The sequence below is a fragment of the Mesoplodon mirus genome (genome assembly GCF_964341445.2).
Source record: "Mesoplodon mirus genome assembly, chromosome: 7".
NCBI lineage: Eukaryota > Metazoa > Chordata > Mammalia > Artiodactyla > Ziphiidae > Mesoplodon > Mesoplodon mirus.
In genome coordinates, this window is record NC_138983.1 from 101,117,397 (window position 1) to 101,136,760 (window position 19,364).

The 19,364-nt window shown below is 39.9% G+C and overlaps 1 pseudogene across 1 annotated transcript in view; it reads right to left on the bottom strand.

Annotated features, from left to right (window-relative positions):
* Window positions 1-8,019: 8,019 nt before the first annotated feature.
* Window positions 8,020-19,364, bottom strand: part of LOC309808912 (centrosomal protein of 78 kDa-like) — an 823,590-nt pseudogene continuing 812,245 nt past the window's right edge. The window contains exons 11-15 of the transcript in view: window positions 13,947-14,024; window positions 12,312-12,478; window positions 11,087-11,258; window positions 10,717-10,764; window positions 8,020-10,178 (exon numbers count right to left, since the gene is read on the bottom strand). The product of the transcript in view is annotated as a centrosomal protein of 78 kDa-like (transcript). The remainder of the gene's footprint in view (window positions 10,179-10,716; window positions 10,765-11,086; window positions 11,259-12,311; window positions 12,479-13,946; window positions 14,025-19,364) is intronic.

Below are 19,364 nucleotides of genomic sequence, written 5' to 3' on the forward strand. Positions count from 1 at the left end.
CACCTCCTTGCTGCTAATGTCTGACTAACTACCTAACAGGTCTTCCTTGCATTCATATTTGCTCTCTAAATTTTCTCTATTACTTTATTTTCAATATGTTTTGTTTGATGGGGTTTTTTTTTTGAAATTTAAAAATCTTATGATAACATTTACCTTGATTTATTTAATTATTGTTCTACTGTTATTGATTTCTGCCATCTTATTTTATGCTTTATTTTCTACATTTTCTTTATTGTTTCTTTTTTTCCCTTCTTTGGCATCTTCCATTTTACAGGTCAAGGGTACTTATGTTTGTTTGACATTTGGGAATTTTTAGTATTGTAATGGTTTTATATCTTGAATTATGTTAATTTTCTCAATTTCTTACCCGTGGATGAAAAATGTTCCCTGCCATATCAGTAGACAAAGGATGTTGCAGTCATCAAGTCAGACGTCAAAGCGGGAACCCTCAACTGTGCACCTTGAGGGGATTCGGGATGGAGAAAAACAGGGTACTGGTTCTAGAGTTAAGGTGCATATCAAAGGAATGATTTCACGGAGCCCAGATTCTTTCATCTTCTCATACATAGAAAAATGCTAAAGTCCTTAACTTGAGAGGTCTAGTTTTCTTTAATTAATAGTAATCTTTTGATGTTCTGACTACCTGGTTTTTCTTGACTGCTCCCTTAGGTCTTCTGAGCAGTTCCTCAGAGTGATCTGACAGGCTGTGTTCTGGGCTTAAGTCCTCAGAAAATCTGCCAAATAAAACATAATTCTCCTTTTGGGTTGTGCATATTTTTCAGTCAGCAGTCTTGGCAACCAATGAAGGGGCCCAGAGCAGACTTTTCTTCTTTGCCTGAACTCTATGAGGATCCAGAGTCCTGGCACCAGCAGAGGCTTCTTGGGCCTGTCCGCTTTCTCAGAGAGTCCAGACGAATTTGGGTGAGTATCTCCTGGTTCTTGGATCTCCAGTTTTGGTTGATGATCCTAAGTTTTATTCAGTGGTGTTAAACTCTTCTCTTGAGTAGTAGGTTATCCTTGAAACTTGGTTTCAAGAAGAAGTACCTGGGTCATCCTCAGTGAAAGACACTGGGAAGATTTTTACTCAGTTTAAACACTGAGAGCTTAACCTCGGTAGAAAAACACTGGGAAGACTTTTGCTCAAGTGGGTTAGCCTCACTTAAAAGACACTGGGAAGATCTTGCTCAGTTTAGACACTGCGTGGTTTATCCTCAGTTGAAAGACTCTGAGGTGAAAGGTGCTCAGGTGAAAGACACTGAGTAAAAGTTGGACTGGGTAATTAGGTGGAAGACTAACCTGTCTTCCTTGAATTGGCTACTTTAATAGAGTTTGTCAAAATAAAAGTGATCTTCACAAATTGAACTCAGAATGGGGAACTTAGCTTTCAATACAAAAGGAAAAGGAACAACAACAGATTTCCAGCTTCCAACGGATATCCTGGCCAGGTTTATGTCCATACAAAATTTACATTTACAAGTGCTTACTTTCTTGGGACTTAAAGAAAATCTTGCCCTAAAAATGACTAAGATAGGACTCTTTTATTGCATATGCAGTTAAGTTATAAAAAGCTGGCTTGATAAAAACATCTTTTCAGAATTCTGACTTCAAAAAAACAAAAGGCTTTCTAGGGGAAACTTGCATTTCTCTTCCTGTGTCTTTGAAACGTTAAGTGTTCTGATATTCTTCAGTGTGTGTGTGTGTGTGTGTGTGTGTGTGTGTGTGTGTGTGTGTGTCTTGAGAACTTGGTCACTACCATCCAAAAGTACTTATATGGTGTACATTTGCCAATTTCCTCACGTCCATTGTGAAAGGAGTTCCCTATTCCTAAGAAAACGGACCTATGTCCAACTGACACAGAAGATGGAGATTTATCCCAGTGCATTTATATATGTATATCTATTAAATTTATGTATATATATATAATGCCTAATGGAAACATCTCAGATGTTCTATTTGGTATTTTTCTATAATTTTACTTATAAAATTGTGACCATTTTTTAACTCAAAAAAGGAGAACCTTAAAAATTAATTAAGAAGACATCCTCAGTAGTCTAAGGTTCAGAGTGACTTGGCAGAGAAAATTGCTGAATGGTTAGATAATAGTGCTGGTATGCTTGGCTATTGTAACACTTTACATTTGAGTTTCTCTTCCTTGAAATTACAAGAACTATATGACTCTAGAGAAAGATTGATAATTAGGAATATTCTGCTTGCTTTATTTTATTTATTTTTTTGTTGTTGTTGTTGCGGTACGCGGGCCTCTCACTGCTGCGGCCTCTCCCGTTGCGGAGCACAGGCTCCGGACGCGCAGGCCCAGCGGCCATGGCCCACGGACCCAGCCGCTCCGCGGCATGTGGGATCCTCCCGGACCGGGGCACGAACCCGTGTCCCCTGCATCGGCAGGCGGACTCCCAACCACTGTGCCACCAGGGAAGCCCCTCTGCTTGCTTTTCATAGAGCCTGTTGAAGAACATTTTAATTATTCGCAGGTCATAGGAAGGAACCTTCATGATCTAAGTTTTGAACAAGTAGTGTGGCAACACAAAGCTATGACTTAAAAAGGAAATTTGAAATGACCTATTTCTTTTGGCACCTCAATCCAGATATCTGTCAGTAAAATGAGTCACTTTTCAGTCAAATGGGTGGTCAGCAATATAATTTTTTATTGGGAAGCTGAAAGACACCATTGCCAAGCAGAGCACCTGCCGTGTTCACATCTATATTTGAGCATCTTTCGTTTTCCCAAGGGGTGCAAGTGAAGAGAAGGCAGGCAGAGAAATGCACTTGAATAAAGCTTTTCAAGATGGATAGAACAGAGAGCATTCCCAGAGGCGGGTCAAGTTCAACCCAAGAACAACTCTCTTAGTGCTTTCACATCTAGGTAAAATACAAGACCAGTAGTAACTCAGCTCTCAAATCAGTGCTGAAATCCAGCAGAAGGTTGTTAATATTGATACAGTTAACATACATCAAATAGGATTACTGAATTTTCTGAATCCAACTGAACTCCCAGGATTGTTTGGTTTCAAAGGCTGTTGGGCTCAAGACGCATTTGGTTTTAAATAATCCTTCCTAAAATGTTCAGCTTTCAGTCTAATATGATTGAAACCCAGCTTGAGTGTGTCTTATAATACACTGGACTGGAAAGACTATGGGCATTGAATTATTCAAGACATGGCAGGCGAAGGAGTGATATGTGGAGAGGATGTGATCATAGAAATGAGTGAGACTTGATATGTCTTGTCATCTCATTTGATTTACCTGTTAGAACTCTTCCAAATATTAGAGGAAAGAAATCAATATCAATTTTCACCTGTCACGTTCCACACTTCAATGATGAATGAATGTCAAATTTGACCACAGTTTTCTGTACCACCTGCTCTGAAATAATATTTCTGGGCCTTTATTAAAAAGGTAAAATTTTCATTGAATTTCCAAATATGATTCTGCAGTGGCTAATTCAGCTTCTTTTATTAGTAAGCAAGTTCTGATGAGTAATACTAATTTAATAAGCCTGCATGTGAGGTTAAAGTGTAAACTATTCCCGCCGAAGGTGATGAGATATGACTGTGATGTGGTGGTAGGGCACTCACCTTCCTGAACGAACCCTGCGAGCGCACAGTTCTTGGGAGAAACCAGTACAAATCTGATATCATTTTGCATGTCTCCTGTAGCAGTGGAATGCACACACATACAAACATGATCATGGGTGAAAAAACACACATGCGCACCTTAGAGGCTTACATTAATTTCTGAATATAGTTCTCTGGAAAGAAAAAGCTTTACTGATGATTTGTATTTTTATAGTTTATTGTTTTATCCATACTAAAACACTTCATGAAATCACTTCCTGTTTTGTTGTCCATGGAATCTTTTCCATTTTGAGATGCTAAATATAAATCGAAATAGTGATTATAGTCCTTGGCCATGAAAGACTAAGTTACAGAGAACCCGGTGACTGGAGGTCAGAGCTGCCACGGAATTATTCTCTGCTCCAGAGACCATCAGAATATCACTGTGTACCCACTTAAGGATAGAATGCTGCTATTGAGAAACGAGCTCTCTTTTATTTCTACTAAAAGGAGAGAACAGTAGGGGACCTTGGCTGCGCCAGTGTATGAGACTTTCTCTGTTTTGGACAATAAGCCAAAAACAATACATGAAATAGCCTCACGCCTTTTATCGTTTGTACCCAGCTCCTTCCTGTATTGCTCCTGATCCATTACACTTACATCAAGAGTTGCTTGAACATTTTGACAGTTATGTTCCCCATACCCTGAAAGGGTTACTGAGATAAAGCTATTTCAAAAATACTCCCTCCAAATTTTTTCAGGGTGGCATCAATGAAAGTAACTTAGAGGAAAAAAACTTGAGTTCCTGGCCTACCACTCTAAGGCCAGGCAAGCATAAACCTTCATAGCAAAACCTAAGTTTGCTCCCAGTTGAGAATTTGGTTTCCACAGTCTTATATAAAAAGTATATGGAGACTTTAATTCCCTATAAGCCCTTTCCAAAGAGTGAATACAGTTCATCACTCGTAAGAGATGATGAAAGTTACAATTTTGTTGAATAGGTGGAATATATATTACATATAATATACATATTTATTTTATATATATATATATAATATATATATAAAGTTACTATTCAGAGTCCTAAAACATGGATTTTTCTTACTTACCAAGAATGAACAGTAACTTGATCTCTAAACAATAAAGCACCTGGTCATAACAGAATCATAACAAATATTTGATATCAGAATGAATTCACTGTTCAGGTGTAAAGAGGGAATAGCTTCAGTTTTCCTCTTTCGTGCACCCCATTATTGCATCCTGGACAGAGGGGATTTTCTTGATTTTAATCTAAAGGAGAAATGGTCACTTTTGTTGAGCTGGAAATTGACCACCTCAGTAGGCAGAGGCACTGTTTTTATTTGGCTGAATTCATGTTTCTAGTGATAATTCAAGGTGTAATAGGGTTTTCTCAGCCACTCCAAAATCTGAAAATGATAAGCATCTCACCTGAGTTTCAGGATGGCCCATTACCTATTCTGTGGAAAGGATATTCAAAATACCATGCTTCATCAATGTCTTCTTTGACTTATTAATGAATGGACAACTACTGAGTTAAGACAGTGTCTTATCCTTGCTTCAAAAAAATAAAAACAAAAAACCCCCACAAACACAAAAAAACTGTTAACAATGAAAACTTATTATGCCAGGCCTTAGTATGGCCTGACTTGGAAATTTAGTTTCAGAGGCTTTTGTGAATATACCAAGGAAAGAGGACCTAGGTGTATCTTACTCCCACAGGCCGCCAATAAATATTTGCTTAAGGGACAAAAAATTAATATATAGTATAGGAGAGAACCTGACAGATGCTTAACATGATTGAGTGATAGCAATGCCCAAACTCATCTGTGATCAAACACTATGAAAGTATCCTCCTAAGGATAAACTTATTACAAATAAGAAGTGAAAATTCAATTATGCAGATACTTTCAGTGTCAGCTCTGATATGCAAAAAGCATGGAAGTTGTCACTGTATCTTGTCCTTACAAGATAATGCTGTACAAAATGAAAATCAGTGACTTTTCTCAGACGTGATTAATAAAACATGTAACTATGAAAGAATTTTCAAACGGTAATTATGTATGTGTATATATGTGTCTCTGAAAAATCTGTGTCAAAGAAAACTGAGGCTATCAGTATAAACTTCTTTAACTTCTATCTCTTCTTACCTTTATTTCCTCCCAAACTTACCAGTATCCATCCAGCTCGAAGGATACAAGTGATTTTTATATACTGTGCAAGGGTTTTTCTTCTTATTCATATGTCCATGTTTCCCCAATTCTCTAAATTATTATCTACATCTTCAGGATCTCCTTTATTGGTTCCTTCATTTCAACATATAAAATAGAAGTCCTCATTCTAAAAAATTCTTTTTTGCTAATTATTTTCTCTTTTCATCCAAACTCCTTGAGAGTAGCCTATTCCCACTGTCCTCACGAGCCCCGCCTGGCCCCGACAGGCAGCCCTACACCCTCAGTTTATTGCCATCTGGCTTTTTGTCCACCACTTCACTGAACTGCTCTAAGGTCACTGGGGACCTAACTGCCCAAATCCAATGGACATTCACATTCTCTGAAGGATGACACTGTCATCTACTTCCTCCTTCTTGAAACTCTATCACCTCTCTCCTTCCCAGAATTCTTTCTCTGCTTATTACTTAAACGTTGTCAGTACTCACAATTCTCTGAAATCTCATCCATTTTCATGATTTTAATGACTGCTATGTGCTGGTGACATTCAAATTTTTATCTTTCCATGTCTTCACGTGCATGTCCAGTTATCTACCAGTTTGTCTTCGGAATTCTACAGGTGCTTTCAAATTCTACATGTCCAGAACTAAAGTCTTTTCCCCACTTCAGTTCTTTATCCCCTATTTCCAAACTCAATGATACCACCACCCAACCTTAGTCACACAGATGGGGGTTCAGCCTCCGCCTCCTACTTCTTCCTTACTTCCCAAGGTCAAGTCTTGCTGGTAATTTCCTAAATACAATTAGAACTTATTTCCTCCCTTCATCTATACCTTATTTCAGACCCCTTTCTTCTTGCTATTACCTGGTCTAGAAGTTACGAAATTGCTGTTTGGTGGAACCAGTTGTTAGACATTCTATTGAAAAAGGACTCTAGGGTCAAATAGCTTTGAGGATGGCTGTGTACCATACGCCTGCTGTGACGATCCAGAATGAACATTAGCCTACAGCAGCCCCGAGAAGCTGTACAGTAAAGGAACCTGATTAACTTTACTTAAGCCAGGTTCTCCCTTCTGCCGGCCTATAAACCTTTCAGTAGGGACAGGAGAGGAGGTGGCAGCGTGAAAATCCCACTTGAAAATATAAAGCACTGCTCCTCAGAAGAGTGGGGCATAATTATCTCCAGGCTTCTTCAGAGTCCTCATCCATACTGACGTCAGTGGTCTAAAATGCCACCTGAACTTGTCCTTTCCATTCTTAGCTATTTTCTGAGGAAACCAGCTCCCCACACATGGATGGTTAAGACCTGCTCTCCTCCTCCTCGCTGCCTCCTTTAGGGGCACTTGCCGCTGCCTGGGGACACTGCACTGATCCTCCAGAGCCTGTGCCTGTGGCTCTGTGACACACCCCTCGCACACTCACGGCTCTGGACTTCCGCTGTCCACTCTGCCTTGAGTATCCTTGCCTTTCACCGGCTGACTCACCAGTTTCTCACGAGTCCTTTAAGACTTAGCTTAGGGACTGCCTCTTTTGATGACTTTTCTTTGCCTCACGGCTCCCCCTCTTCTTCCACAAACACTGACTAAACGCCCTGAATATGCCCGTCACAGCAGGTCACGTGCAGGATGAGACATCTGCTGTGCGTCTTCCCCTCTCACTCCACTGCTAAAGGGCCAACACTACATCTTGCTCGTTGTTTCACTCCTCTAACACTCAACCCATGACTAAGGAACTAACTAGTACTGTAGTAGCCCTCTTAGTAACAATCAGGCAGGACCTTCTACCAGAAATCTGACACTCCAGCTTTTCTCTGATCTCACCTTTCACTCTGATTGAACTAAAGACTTATCTGTGCATGTTTTACCAGGGAGACATCATTTAATCCAGAGATGTGTCATCACATACTCTTACATACTCTGCCATTTAAAAGTTCTGCTCAGATGGGGGAAGGAGACAGGTGTGCTTTCTGACAGCCCCACTGTTTTTGCACTTCTACTGGTCACTGGCTTCTCTCAGTGCCTTCCTTAAACCCTTCTTCTCTTAACAAGGAAACAGGATAACAAAGTAATTAAGAGCCTGGGTACAGCCTATGTGTGAACAGAAACATAGCCAAGGACATAGAGAATAGACTGGCGGTTGCCAAGGAGGAGGGGGTGGGAGAGGGTTGGATTGGGAGTTTGGGATCAGCAGATGCAAACTGGTGTATACACAGGATGGATAAACAAAAAGGTCCTACATGCGACTTCCCTGGTGGCGCAGTGGTTAAGAATACGCCTGCCAATGCAGGGGACATGGGTTCAAGCCCTGGTCCGGGAAGATCCCACATGCCAGAGAGCAACTAAGCCGGATGTCACAACTACTGAAGTCCAGGCACCTAGAGCCCGTGCTCTGCAACAAGAGAAGCCACCACAATGAGAAGCATGTGCACCTCAACTAGAGGAAGCCCGCGTGCAGCAACAAAGGCCAAACACAGCCAAAAATAAATACATACATGCATTTATTTTTAAAAAGTGCATGTATTTAAAAAAACCCCAAAAAGGTCCTACTGTAGAGCACAGGGAACTATATTCTATATCCTGTGATAAACCATAATGGAAAAGAATATGAAAAAGAATGTACATAAATGTGTAACTGAGTCACTTTCCTGTACAGCAGTAATTAACACAACACTGTAATTCAAGTGTATGTCAATAAAAAATAAAATTTAAAAAAATTGCCAGAAAAATAGTCACGTAAGGGGAACTTCCCTGGTGGTCCAGTGGTTAAGACTTTGCCTTCCAATGGAGGGGGTGAGGGTTCAATCCCTGGTCGGGGAGCTAAGATCCCACATGCCTTGAGGCCAAAAAACCAAAATATAAAACAGAAGCAATACTGTAACAAATGCAATAAACACTTTAAAAATGGTTGACATCAGAAAAAATCTTTAAAGAAAAAATTCACATAAATCAGAAACAAATGAAAGATAATAAAGTCCATACATTAAAAAAAAAAAAAGAGCATGGGTTCGGGTCACATTGCAACTTCCCACTTACTTATAGCTGTGTAATTCTGGGCAACTCACATAATGTCTCCTCAGACTGTTCATCTATAAAATGGGGATGGTAAGAGTTCCCTACCTCAGAGCGTTGCTGTAATCCATAAACACGCTTAAGTGCCTTGGTAAATGTTTGAGGCTCTCTGGTTATTATGAATTAAAATATGTCAATGGCTTCTGGCCGTGTGATTTATATAATAGTTTGATGTTTAACCAAATGGTAAAATTATTCCATTTATTATTCCCATCTCTTTTTAACCCTTAGCCTGCTTTGTTGTTTATGTTTTCTGCCACCACAGAGTGCTAGTTCCAGGAGAGTAAAGGCTTTATTTTGTTCACTGCTGAAAGCAACAGCACCCAGAAAAGTACTGTACATATGAAGCCCTCAGTAAACACTAGCTGAATGAATGGTGCAAAGTGTTACAAGGAAAAGTACACCCAAACTTTCATTATAATAAAAAAGTATAGATAAAAAAATCTTTCTCTAATGGCTTCCAGTCAAGTAACTGAAAACACCATATGCTATAATAATAACATAAGTAATTTATGAAAATTTGAAGGCAAAAACATAATTTTAAAAGATTTAGACCTACGTTAGGCGTGATAGAGTATGGATGCTTTCTTGAAATTCACAATCAGATCCAAGAGTATCACTTTCAGACTGTTCTAGTAGACTGAGTTTACTTTTAGTTGTCTTTGATGAAACAGTCACTATTCTACTCTCTTTCTTAACAGAAATGTGTTTTTTCGAAGACTCACTTTTTTTTTTTTTTTTTTTTCTTTTTGCGGTATGCGGGCCTCTCACTGTTGTGGCCTCCCCCGTTGCGGAGCACAGGCTCCGGACGCGCAGGCCCAGCGGCCATGGCTCACGGGCCCAGCCGCTCCGCGGCATATGGGATCCTCCCAGACCGGGGCACGAACCCGTATCCCCTGCATCGGCAGGCGGACTCTCAACCACTGCGCCACCAGGGAGGCCCTCGAAGACTCACTTTTAATTGGTTTATTAACCAAAGAATTATTTTGCCCAATTCCTTTGCTTTTCTGCTTTACAGGTGAGTCAGAGCAGGAATGCAGGTCCTTCCCAGGTTGTTTCTTAGCAGAGTAGTTTTTGGTCTATTCACCTGCTTTGCTCATTTTCTCTGAAGAAGACCTGCTATTTCTAGATAATTCCTCTTCTTTTCTTTGACTTCCAGTTCCAGAAATGACGTCTGCTGAAGGAGAACATGTCCTAGCAATGAAATCTTCAAAAGACTCCTGCCGCTGCTCTGTGACTGGCACCCCCAGGTTGTCTTTGGAAGTTTCTAAGGCCTCCTGAGTAGACGCTGGGACACGGAAGGAGTCGAGAGGCAAAGGAATCCTAGCATCACCTGTAATTATCGGAAAGTGGAGGGGAAGACAAAAGACAAGACAAAAGTTCAGTGATGAACAAAGCCAACCATTAAAAAGTAGAGTTCAAAACTTCAATGTTACTCTGTAATCTTATTATTAACACAGTCCATTGATTAATCAGAAGATTTCAGAGCCAGTTTTTTTTGTAATTATATCTTGCCAAGTGATTCTCAGCTTAACCTAGCTATATCCAAGGCTATGTCCGCTACGTTTTCACACTTTGGTGATTGGGGTAGTTATTACCCATTTCCTTTCCCTCACTAAAAATAAAACCCTATTCTGTAAGATAATTAATTTCTTTGCTATCCTCCAGGCACATGTAAACCGTATATAGTTTGTGACCAGACTGTGTTCTCAAGCTGTCAGTTCCCAAGGCCACTCTGAGATTGGCTGATGGGGGCTCCAAGTAAGGCTAGAGGAAAAGCTGACAGGTTTTCCCCTCCCATTCCCATAACCAGGTGATTCACTCTAATATGTTACGTATCAGCTATGTCTGGATTACTTATTTTAAAAATTATATCAGTATGTGTACCTTCATTAGTGTTCCTTCATTGTAAGCTGACTGAATACAAATAGAAACCTAGATAAAATATGAACAGAACAGACATTTATACAATTTAAAATCTGGAATATTTTCTCTAATGTCTTCTTTGTTCATTAAGGATAGTTTGCTTTAACTCATAAATTTTCTCAAGAACTTCCAGTCTCCTTATTTACAAAAGTACAGTATCATGAAATGGGCACACATTTACTAATCTCAGATTTGGAAAGGACTCCAGAGTCTTCTAGCTCCCGAGCATGTGAACTATTAGAGACTGATCATTATTGTTTTCTCCCTGACTTGGTCATTTCCTTTTTGCTAATCACTCTTAGAATCATTAAGTGCTGTTCTGTCCATTTACTTGGCTATTTTGCATTTGTTATGGGGCACTCTGTTTTGATTCTGATTTTCCTTCTTCAAGTGCCTTCTTTTCTTCTTTACGTGGACTACTAACAGTAGAATTCATCGAGGGACGACCTAGTAAATGAAAATCTGACTGATCTATACCAGCCATTTTGGCCAACTGCCCAAGCCTAGACGAGAGGAGGAAAGGAGAAAAGACAAAGGTTATTATAATCACAGAAGAGCAGTTTAGATTTCCCCAGACCTACAATCATGAAATACTTCTAAAATCTTTTTTTTTTTTTTTTTTTCCTGCGGTACGCAGGCCTCTCACTCCTGTGGCCTCTCCCGTTGCGGAGCACAGGCTCCGGACGCGCAGGCTCAGCGGCCATGGCTCACGGGCCCAGCCGCTCCGCGCCATGCGGGATCCTCCCAGACCGGGGCACGAACCCGTAGCCCCTGCATCGGCAGGCGGACTCTCAACCACTCCGCCACCAGGGAAGCCCTACTTCTAAAATCTTAAAAGCCAACATCCTACTCCAGACTACAAGCCTCTCTCTCCCCCAAATCCTCAGCCCTTTCCAGATTCATCCTCTAGGAGACATCCCACTGTCTCACTAGCAGCTTCAATATGTACCATGCACCCTGTCCACTGCCTGTCACACCTCCATTCCCACACTTCTTTACCACCTTTCCTCCAGTTTCCAAGAATGTGTTTGTTCCTTCCTTCCCAACACCAACACCAATTCATTCACTGACAAAACACCGCTCCATCAACTATCAATCTCCACTTCCCTCTTTCAGCAAAATTGCTCCTGGTTGAGAACCACTGACCTATATCTCCCCTGCAGATTAATAATCATTTTTATGTCTAAGGCAAAGATAACTTTAATTCAAACTTATCAAACAAGCAAAAGAAGTGAAAGGAAAATTCTTATGCATTCCCGACTATTTTCAATGAAAACTGCCTTTAATTTAGTCTTTACAAAACAACTATACCTACTAATTACTCTGTCTACAGGTTACTCTTTTATAATGGGCTCCCCACTCTACCAAAGCAGGCTTCCCTATTTGCATTTCTTAAAAAATTTAATTCCTCATTTTAAAACGTCAACTATATTACCTATAATTACACTAAATTTGGCTAAATATAGCCACGTAAGTGATGAAAATTGCTCCAGTTCCTCAGCAAACTACCATTAGAGTGGCAAAGAGAAGAATGCCATGAAGAGAAATGAACTAACCCAGCATCTTTAAGGAGAACCAGGAAAGCATGGAACTTCTGAAAAGAATTCTCAGTGCTGCCCAAAACACCTTCATCATCCAGGATCATGCTTGTCAATGAGTGGGCATGAAGGGCTTCAGACAAAGAGAAAGTTGTGTTTCTTAACTGGGCATTTTCATGTTCCAGCTATACAAGAAGACTGAAAACGTCTGACATGATTTTTTCTCATTGTCATCAAAAGTAGTCTTGCCTTGGGCTTCCCTGGTGGCGCAGTGGTTGCGAGTCCGCCTGCCGATGCAGGGGACACGGGTTCGTGCCCCAGTCCGGGAAGATCCCACATGCTGCGTAGTGGCTGGGCCCGTGAGCCATGGCCGCTGAGCCTGTGCGTCTGGAGTCTGTGCTCCGCAACGGGAGAGGCCACAACAGTGAGAGGCTCACATACCGCAAAAAAACCCAAAAAAAACAACAAACAAACAAACAAAAAGTAGTCTTGCCTAGTTTCAAGGAACAAAACTAAAACACTCAAAATGTAATTAATTTATAATTAATGTAACCCTCCGCCAGTAAAGACAGAGACCTTATCACATAATAACCAAAGCTCACAGGCACCCAACAAAGTTTCCTATATAACACTTAGGTGGTATATAAATAAACCCAAGCTACCGTTTTATTAATGATCTTTCACAAAAGATCACATTTCTAACTGGTTCAATTCATAATGGAGCCTCATTCCACATTAGAAAATGACCTGCTTTAAGTTTCCCTTAAATTAGAAAGTGAGTTATAGAATCTGATTTGAACAAAACATATTACAACTCTGCTGAATGTTAAGAATTAACTTTAGTGAGTAAAATATCTAATGCTTACGTTTAAAAGTCCTAAATCATACCCAACCCAATTTATTAAATGTACGATCACCAATATTTTCTTTGGCTTCTTCAACATATTCACCCCCGTGCACTCTTCCCCTTCTGCTCATCATCTACGCACTTAAAACCCCCTGTAAGCTCAACTCTCGTATTTCTCAGAAAGGCCGTTAATGTTCATGATGCCCCTTTTGCCTTACATGAGCAGGTGCTCAACATTTATTGAATGAGTGTCTGCCAATCCAATGGATGCACTTTCAAAAATTCCTCCCTACACTCACCCTGTGATAAATTATATTTAGATAGAACTTTTTAGATTATGCCCTGCTTTCATGCACATTACCTAATGTAATTCTCATAGTATATATTTTTATCTTTCATTGCATTCTTAGAAGTTTTCCAATATCTTAAATTTATTTCAATGATTCACTTTCCTAATTCATTGCCAGGAGAGTCTCATCATGTCTTTTATGTTACTGTATATACAGTACATGCACAGAAGGTGCCTTCTTGAATCAAAGAATCATGAACAGGAAATAAGCTAATGTCATATAAAAGCACACACAAACACACACACATACACAAAACCAGATTTTCACATCTTTAAAAACATGCTTTCTGGAATATAGATCATATGATCACTAAATACCAGTACATGCAAAAGTCCATATGATACCACCAATTTGCAACATATTACAGTTCTAAAGCTTACAAAATATGTGTATATGGCTTAAAATCAAATCAAAATAAAACCAAAACACTCTCAAAAGCAGATGAAACGTGTTTACCTCACTGACTCGTCTATCAGCCTTCAGTCTTATTACTCTTTCCTCCTTTAACTGCTTTAGGCACTGCTCCAGGGTTTCCTAAGCAAACAGAGTCAATATTATAACTAATTCATAGTATAATATCCAAAAGCCTTTCCAGCTATTGGTCTCATCAGGATTTAGGGGCAGAGCCAGAAGTGAACTCAGATTTTAGTCTGCTACTGGTCATATCATACCATGCCAGTGAAATGAATGATCAAAATCTATCAAATTTGCAAAGATTTATTTAAATTCCACTCTTTCCAACATAAATTTGTGGCAGCCCACCATAAAAGGCATATGCATATAACATAGTAAGTCAGAAATAAGAAGTTACGACCAAGAAAGAAAAATTCTATTTTTATTTGTGGGTCTCTTTATAGCAGGAAGTCCTATTAACGAACCTGCTTAGCATACCTGAATTGCATAATTGCAGTTTCAAAAGCATGTTTTAAAAAAGTAATCACTTTTAAAGCAATTTACAGTCAAGCACTGTTCCTGGAGTTCCCTGGGTATTAAATAATCGAATCATCAAAACCCTAAGAGGGGACTTCCCTACTGGCACAGTGGTTAAGAATCCGCCTGCCAGTGCAGGGGACACGGGTTCGAGCCCTAGTCTAGGAAGAACCCACATGCCGCAGAGCAACTAAGCCTGTGCGTCACGACTACTGAGCCTACGCTCTAGAACCCACGTGCCACAACTCCTGAAGCCTGCGCGCCTAGAGCCTGTGCTCCGCAATAAGAGAAGCCACCGCACCGCAACGAAGAGTAGCCCCCCGCTCGACGCAACTGGAGAAAGCTGGCGAGCAGCAACGAAGACCCAATGCAGCCAAAAATAAATTTATAAAACAAAAAACCCTACGAGGAAAGAACGATCACTAACTCCATGTTATTTTACAGATGAGGGAAACAGAGGCAGAGAAGTAGAGTAAGTAGAGCAGCACAGCCGAGGTCACACCACTAAGTAGCAGAGCCACACTGTGGACTCAGGAAGCTGGCTGCCATTCCTGCTCACGGAGGTGGTAGTCTTCCCTTCACCAAGGTCACTGAAATAAAATGAACACTGATAAACTATCTTAGGAGTTTTAGGAACTAAGACACTTCGGTCCTTGAAGTGGGGACACTGCTTGCAATAGGCAGAATTCTGACAGAGCCCCCAAGATGACCACTTACTGAAGTACACAAACCTTCCACTTATCCAATCAAACTCTAAATGTAGGTGCTGTAGTGAAGGGATTTTGCACATGGAATTAAGGTTCAACATCAGTTGATCTTTTAAGATAGGGAGATTATTTTAGGTGGATGTGGCCTACTCAGGCACCCCATGAAAAGGACCTGAACTCTTCCTGAATTGAAGTACAAAAGGGACAAGAGGGAGACTCTCCATTGCTGGCTCTGAAGAGGTCCAATGCTGCGGCAGGGAAGGCAAGCGAGAGGCCTCTAGGAGCTGAAACTCTCCCCCGACTGACAGCCAGCAAGGAAATGGGGACCTCTGTCCTGCAACTGCAGAATCTGAATTATGCCAACAAGCCGGAAGAAGCCTGTAGGCATTCTTTCCCAGAGCCTCTGGACGCTAACACAGCCAGACTGACATCTTCATTTCAGCTCTGTGGCCCACACAAACTATGGTGAACATCCAACGTTTGGGGCTCAATATCTTACACTTAAATTTCACGTGCTTTAACACTCTCAGGAGGGAACCCACATGTTCCCATGTGTATCTGAGCAGGAAGCCCAGTCACGCTGTGCCTGGACTTCTGACCTACAGAACTCTGAGCTAGTCAAATAGGTATTGTTTTCAGTCAGTAAGAGTGTAGTAAAAGAATTAATATTCTACTCAACCTCCAGGTTCATGAGCAAAATAAATGATTGTCATTGTTTTAGGCCACTGTTTTGGGGTGGTTTCTTATGCAGTGATAAACAATCATAATACCTATACTTATGAAAACAGTAAGGTATATTTATACATGTTAACTGCTTTGAACAATCATTTAAAGAATGAGGAACTCTATTATATGCCATCATTGGGAGAGGAGCTGGTATCACTTTCTGGACAGTAGCTTTTGGTACCTAACAACAATCCTACATCAGGAGTTTACCCTAAGGAAATCAAAGATGTGGGCAAAGATTTATCTACCAACATGATTTCATAAGATTGTTTATAACCAAACCCTAGAAGAAAGCTAAGAGCCTCCGAATTGGGACTGGTTTAAATAAAAACAGCTCATCGTCTGAAGGAATGCGCTATGAAGCCACTAAGAATGACAAGAGGTCTCAACCAGAGTTCATGAATGGGCTTCAGGAGTGCTACATTCAAAATATATCTGTGCGTTTTTCCTGGGAGATGATGCATAAGCTTAATCAAATTCTCTGATGTAGAAGAGTAGTTAGTGACATGGCAAAATATTTCGGATACTTTTTTAAGACAAAAGAGCAGATTAGGTGTGTGTACATGCAGAGGTGGCTTTTATTTCCTTCAAGAAGTTCATTGTTTTCAAACATTTGCTCAATGAACATATATTTTTATATTCAGAACATGTTTAAAAAATTGAGAGTCTAAGAACTTCAAATTCTTTAATGGTTCATTACTAAAGCCAGTCAAATTTTCAATGGGGAAAAAGGGAAAAAAATTGCAGAATTCCTCTACTTTTAATATAATGGTTTAATCAATCTTCTAAAACTGATTTCAAAGAAATTCTAAACAAATAAACAAAAAAACAAAAAACCCTCAGCACGGTCAGAGGAAGGTAGATTAAAATTCCTGACTGGTTCTAAATAGCACATCAAAGTGCAATTACATGCAACAGTTTCTCCCTCTAATGGAGGGAATTAGAACACAGTGTTCAATTTTTGTGAAAAAGTGTACCCTCCTCCTACAAAGTATTCAGAATTCATGTCCCTTACATGGAAATATGGAACCAAAAAAGTTAGAAAGTAAAATTGCTTGATATTCTATTACTTAAGTAAGACTAATGATAAGGCTTTGGAATAATTTTCCTTCCTGCCATCTGCTCTCCATTCTACCCTTCTGTACACCAGCTAGGGTGATTTTTCTGGGACAAAGCTCCCATCATATTGGATATCAAATTTTATGTTCAACTTTTCTCCATTTAACATTGAAATCAATCATTTCTCATATAATCAGGGGATTCATAACCTTGATTTTTTTGTGTGGGCTACAAAATATTCCACTGAGTGGGTTTACTGGTTAACCATTTTACACATTTAAATTCTTTCCAACTTTTCAGTATTATCAGACAAAATAACCGTTTTTATGCATGAAGGCCTTTTTCCATATTGAGAATAACATTCTTACAATAAATCCATAAAAATGAGTTTGAGATCAAAGCAAATGAACATTTTTAAGGCTCTGAGGTACCTACCTCCAGACTTCTTTCCAAAAGATTTCTGAGATTTTACACTGCCATCAGCGATGTATCACTTGGTATATAACCTCTACTATAACTGTTGGCTTACTTCCTCACTTAGAGTGCAAGTTATTTGAAGATAGGGGGTGTATTTTATTAAGTGTTTATCCCCAGCACCTGTGCCTAGCACAACGTAGACGGTCAATAAATAATTGCTTAATAAGGAAAATCCCTGCCACACACGTACATATAAGATGTACGAGTGTGAAAGACAGACTGTGTGTTTTTCTCTAACTGGATAGATGAAAACTTGTCATCTCTTTAGTGTGCAACTTTTTTGCTTATAATTAGTCATTAAATTTCTCTTTTAGATTATATTGTAAATATTCAGATTCTCTGAGGCAAATGGGCCTGGCACTACCCATTAGCTACAGAACCTTGGACAAGTTCTATAACTCTAGGCCTCAACTTCCTCATCTATAAAATGGAGATAAGCTCCCATATTACAGAGCTCTTGTGAGAATTACATGAGTTAAAACACATATAAAATTAGAAGAGTGCTTGGTACATAGAATATGTGCAATTAATGCTGAATGAATGAACATGCGAATGCAAACAGTAGTGAAGGGCTTAAAATGAAACGGTCTCATCCCACTCCCACATCCAGCACTCAAGAAGCGACCGATTCTTTACGCAGTTTTTAATTGTAAAATACGATATGTGCACTGAGAAGTGCACAGAACAAAACTGTGAATGTGACAAATAAAAAGAGAATACTTACATAAGCACTACTCGAATCTGAAAGTATTGATACTTGTCAGCATCGCAAAAACCCCCCATATCCTTTTCTCATCACAAGCTCCTTCCTTCCCTCTTCCCGGTTAAACACCAACCTCACTTCTTGACAGTCATTTCCTTTAACCTGCATGCATCCCTAACAAAAGAGTTTAGTTGTGTCAACATCTAACTTTATGTACAGGATCATAGTATATGAAGTCTTTTCTATCTTATTTCTTTCTCTCAACATTGGTTTAAAAAATTCATCCACATTGCTGCCTGTAGCTCTAGTTCATTCAATTTTATTGCTGGATAGTTTTCCCACTGTACAAATACACATCATTTATTTTTGACTCTTAATGGACATTTGGTTTGTTTTCAGTTTGTGCTAATGCAAATCATGGACAGGAATCCTGCTGTGCCCGTTATTCTGGTGCATTTACACAGGGCGGGGGTGAGGGCTGCTGGCTCACAGGCTATTTATATACCTTCAGTTGATGGAGAGGGCTAAATGCTTTCCAAAGTAGTTGTGTCGATTTATACTCCAGTATAAACAGGGTAGAAGATTCCCATAGTACTTCAGGCCTACAATACCTGATACTACCAGACTTTTTATTTATGTATTTGTCAATCTGATTGACATGTAGTTTCCTTGGTTTTGACTCACTTTTCACTTATTACTTAATGAAGTTGTACACTTTTCTCTGTTTACTGGCTGTATGGATTTCCTTTTTTATGAGGTTTACGTCAAATATTGTTATTTTTTATTATTTTATTATTATTATTTACTTTTGGCTGTATTGGGTCTTCGTTGCTGCGTGCAGGTTTTCTCTAGTTGCGGCGAGTGGGGGCTACTCTTCATCGCGGTGGCTTCTCTTGTTATGAAGCACAGGATCTAGGTGCGCAGGCTTCAGTAGTTGTGGCACATGGGCTCAGTAGTTGTGGCTCACGGGCTCTAGAGCACAGGCTCCGTAGTTCTGGTGCACGGGCTTCGCTGCTCCGTGGTATGTGGGATCTTCCCAGACCAGGGCTCGAACCCATGTCCCCTGCCTTGGCAGGCAGTTTCTTAACCACTGCGCCACCTGGGAGATCCAACTATTGTCATTTTGAATTCTTCTGCATTTCCAAGTAATATTCTCACATGACTATTTTCTCACTAAATTGGAGGCATTATCTGTTCACTTTCTGAATTACTAACAAGTAAGGGTTTAGTTCCTCTACACTCTTTCCTATGTCCACACTGCTCAGTAAAGTT